Source organism: Hipposideros armiger, unplaced genomic scaffold, assembly GCF_001890085.2.
Source record: "Hipposideros armiger isolate ML-2016 unplaced genomic scaffold, ASM189008v1 scaffold_17, whole genome shotgun sequence".
Taxonomy (NCBI): Eukaryota; Metazoa; Chordata; class Mammalia; order Chiroptera; family Hipposideridae; genus Hipposideros; species Hipposideros armiger.
Genome location: NW_017731367.1, coordinates 8404230 through 8408804, shown reverse-complemented (window position 1 = coordinate 8408804; position 4575 = coordinate 8404230).

The window sequence follows — 4575 nt, the reverse complement described above, 5'->3', positions numbered from 1 at the left end:
CCGGCAGAGCCCCCCGACACCGTGGGAAGAGGGGACCGCCCATTGATGCCTCCTCCCAGCCTCATCACCCCTCGCCCCCGGAGCTCCCCCTGGGGTCTCAGGACCTCGCCCTGTCCTCTTGTGCCATCAAGCCCTGGGACATTCTGGGTCTTCTGCCCAGTGGCGCAGGTCCCAGGAGTGGGCTCTGGGTCAGACAATGAGGGTGTCATCAGCTACAGCTGGGTAAGTCACCAAAGTCCCAGGCTGTCTGGGACAGGGCTGTGAGCCATGACATTCGGTTCCTGCCTGGGGAGATGTGGCTGGTTACCAGGGCCACAGGCCACAGCCAGGACATGCCCTGTCCCCTGACATCCCCACAGCCATCCTGCAGTTTCCAGGATTCATCTGCTTTACATGCCTGGCTTGGGGGCTGCCAGGCAGCAGCCTGGACCTGGTTAAGGGGCAGGAGTATGCCCGCCATGCACAGTCACACACGGACACTGCTGTCCTGGGGCCACTACTTGCTGTTTGGAGGCATCTGCCTCACTTAGGTCCCTGGATGCTGGGGCAAGCATCTGAGTGGATGCATTTTACCAAGTTGCCACCAACTTCAGAGGTTGACCGGAGCAGGGTACCCACCCCACTCTCAGCTGTCTAAAGCCAAACCACACACTTGGCCCTGAAGGCACCAGGTGGTCATTGCCTGAGGGCAGGTGTCTGGGACTGGGGAGGCCTAGACTCTTGAACCAGGCTGTCCCTGTGCCCGACCACCCCAGGCATTGTGCTGTGGTCACAACACCGTGCCACCTTCCACGGTGGGCAGTCTCAGAAGGAAGGAGGGGAGCAGGGCCCAGCGTGAGGACACTCAGAGGGGCTCAGGTGACCATGGGCCTGCGTCCAGTCTGTGTGAGCCCATGGTCCTGTGCGATACCCTGGGCACTCACCAGGTGGGCAGCTCAGGACGCAGCTCAGTGTCTATGGGGCACACACCTTCCCACAAGCTGCGTCGTGGGGCAAAGTAATTTCCCTCCTGGGCAGACAGGTGCGGAGTGAGACCCTCTGTGACCTGGCCCACGTCACAGGGCTCTCCTGGGCCCCACAAGGTCGTGTCTGTGGCTGGATGGGGACACAGCCCTGGGAGGGAGCGGAGGTGCTCACACATGTGCTCAGGTGCCGACAGACATGGCCTGGCTGTTACACAGTCCCTGAAGGTGACTCACAGTGCCGAAATTGCCACCATCCCAGGCTCCGTGGAGAATGGGCCCAGAAGCTGGATGACAGGCATAGGATGCTGCAGAGGCCCCCACAGCCGTCCCTGCGGGGTGCCAAGTCCTTCCACACCCCCGACAAGATGGCAGCCTGAGGCCCCACGCAGGGTGGAGACACACAGCCACCAGCTCACAGAACCCTCGGCCCGCCATGCCCGGACCCCCAACCTCTGCCGGGAGTTCTCCTGCTTCATTCTGGCTGCAGCTGGTCCCATCCCGTTTGCTTTTCTAGCATGTAGCAGGTGCCAATAAAACCTACAATGACTGGACAGTGTTCTGTGCAAAATGTCCTTATATCTCTAAAGCTTGCACATGTTGTTACCAGCTTGCAACAAGCCATCGAAAGAAAGTACACGCGAGGCTTTTAGACCAACTCCTGCCTATTGGTTGTACCTCACCTTTGATCAAAATATGTCCACAAATGTCAACCCCAGGACAATGCCTGATATGATGTGTACAAAGCTTTGTGATTTTCCAAAAGTCCTTCAAACACTTCATCCGTTACCCAGAACTTCTCAGAAAACTAAATCCCCTTATATCTGTAGTGGGAAAAGCTCAAGTGTGGAGAGGTCACGAAGGCCGTTAGAGCCAGGACTCCTGCTTCACGCTCAGGACTGTGACCACCCTGGGCGGGCAGGAGGGCAGAGCGCACGGTGCAGGCCAAGCCGTCGGGGGACCTAGGCCATCTCACCTCCCGATGAGGAACCGGACTCCAAAATGCACAACCCAAGTCTCACTGGCCTCTGCCCTGCTGTGGCCACTGTGGCCTCCACCCTTGGTGGCGCAGAAGCTGCTGGGTGGGAGCTGGGGTCTAGCTTGTGGCGCTCTCTGGGGTCTCATGTCATCTCGCTAGGCTTCACTTGTGGTTTGGGTTGTTTTGTTTTGACCCTGTGATCAGGTTGGCAAAGGAAGGGGAAGGGGCCCGGCTTCGCCTAGCATGGGGCTCTCCAGAGCCAATCAGAAAAAGGCTCTGAAACCAGCAGCCAGTGACATTCTATGCCCAACAGAGATTCCTCGTGGGGCATTCCAGAGCTGACCGCACGGGCTGGATAGGGAAGCAGAAAGTCCAAAAAGAAAGGTCCGGAATCTGGCACACAGCACAGACATTTGGTTTGCCAAGGGAATATGTGGGGAGCACCCAACGCGGGTCCCTTACAACACAGACGGAAAAACACATCCTCCTTCAGTCATCACCCAGGCTGTCTGTCATCATTTGTGACTCAGGAGATTCCACTGATAAACACCCTGGGGAACGTGGCAATGAATAGCCCTAAAAATAGTTAGAGAATAGGAGTCACTGAACTTGCAAAGCCCCAAGTTGTTGGAAGGTTAATTTTATCTGAGGACATACTTAGAACGCCAGTGCTGTCGACACCAGTAAACTTAGGCCACAGATAGGCCATCTTTGTGAAGCTGTGCAGAGCCCTCCTGGCCATCTGTCATGATCCCAGACACCCAATCGCCCCCCATTAATGGCAGAAGCCAAAATTGCACAAACACAGGCAGTCTCCCAGCCATGTCTTCACTCTCTGTGTCATTAATCTCATCCTCGGGCAAAGCTGAGCCAGACTCCAGGTTGGAAGGGGCTCGTTGAGGAGGAGAGAGCGGGGAGAAGCCAATGGGAGTGCGGTGAGCGGGACCCCAGCCCCACGGCCCTTCGTGAGGGCTCAGCACTGAGCAAAACTGAGCAGGCACTGCTGTGGGGTGGTGGGGTTGTATTCTAACTCCCCCATGTGCTTTTCTGTTTTTCTTTTTTTATGCAATAGGTGTGTGTCATTTTCATGATTTTCTTGAGTTTAAAGGAAACACAATGCCACCCTTCTGTCGCCAATCCCCCCTCTCCCCCCGCTGCCAGGCACAGCCACAGGATCCTAAGCCATGGCCACTGGAAAGATTAAAAACCTCACATCTGCCAAAGTCACGGCCGGTCATAGCGGGCAGACCCAGCTGTTTGTTGAATAAATCGTGTTATAGAAAGGATTATTTGGGCTTTTGAAGCCCTTATCTGGGGATGATAATCCTGGACCACATAGAAAGGACGCTCAGCTGCCACCCCAGTGCCTCCGCTCCTGTCACTTCCATAATCAGAACGGAGGTAGCATTCAAGCCACCAGCATGCTGAGTGTGTGGTTCCTGTGAGGCCCCCAGCGAGCAAGCCCACCCCCAGTGCCTGGAAAACGAAACAACATGGCCATGCCTAACCCAGTCCGTTCGAGGTCTCTGGGGGTGGGGACTTCCCTGGCCAGTGAGGGACTCGAGGATTTGCCCTGGCTGTGACCCTCACTGACCCAGCCCCTTTCTGATGAGAGCTTTGGGACTTCTAGAACGTCTGCCCTACAGGATCTATGTGTTCCCTAATCAAAGTCGAGTTGTCCTCCGACTTTTCAACTAACAGAAAAGGTGCTAGAAAAGCTTTCCAGATGGGGCAGTTTGCACACGGTGGGGTCCCAGCGCCTGCTGAGGGGCTTTGGGCAACGGGATCTGGCACCTGCAGGGCCTGTGCTCTGCATGAGGACGCTGTCCTCCAGGTCGCGGCCCCTGGCCCTGGCCTTGAAGTCTGCCCTGGAGACAGGTGGAGCCCCAAGCCATGAAGGTCAGGGTGAGGCCCCCACACCTCCTTTCCCCGGCTGGAGAAGAAGAGGGGTGCAGCTGCTCGTGTCCACCGTGCAACTCCTGGAGTATGAGAACTTGGATTCTTCTCCCTTCACTAGGAAATTTACCAAAAGTCAGGAAATTGTTCACACTTTTAGTCCCCACAACTTTGGCTGAACAGTAATTGCATTTGAAATGTGTCTGCCTTTAATCCTTTTTGAGACCTTCCAGACATTTAATATCTCTGTTATTAATTCAGTTTCCAAAAGTAGTTCTTGTACATCATATTTAAATCAGCCCAACCTGGTCATTCAGACCGCACCCGGGGCTCAAGGGCGGACCCCGCGTGGGCTCAGCGGTGGCCCGCGGAGCCATCTTCCCTGGCGCGGAGGCCCAGGGTCGCCCTCGGTGCTGCTCGGGGGGGGGGGGGGGGGGGGGGGGGGGGCTGCGAAGGCGGACAGAGCCCAGCAGCTGCTGTGCCTGCGGACGGGCCTGCCGCCCGTCAGGGGTGCACATTGAATTCACCCTCGTTCTTAGCGGCGAATCCCAATTCTAACAAATTAACTACTAATGAATTAAATGAAATGTAATTATTCATTAAAACTAATGTTAACGCTGATGATGGGTGCCATTTGCTGGGTTGAAGGAAACCGTCTGATGAAACCCTTGGCGGCGTCCGCGCTTTCCAGGCGCCCCCATCGCAGGACTGCGCGCCGCGCCGGCGGCCACACGGGGG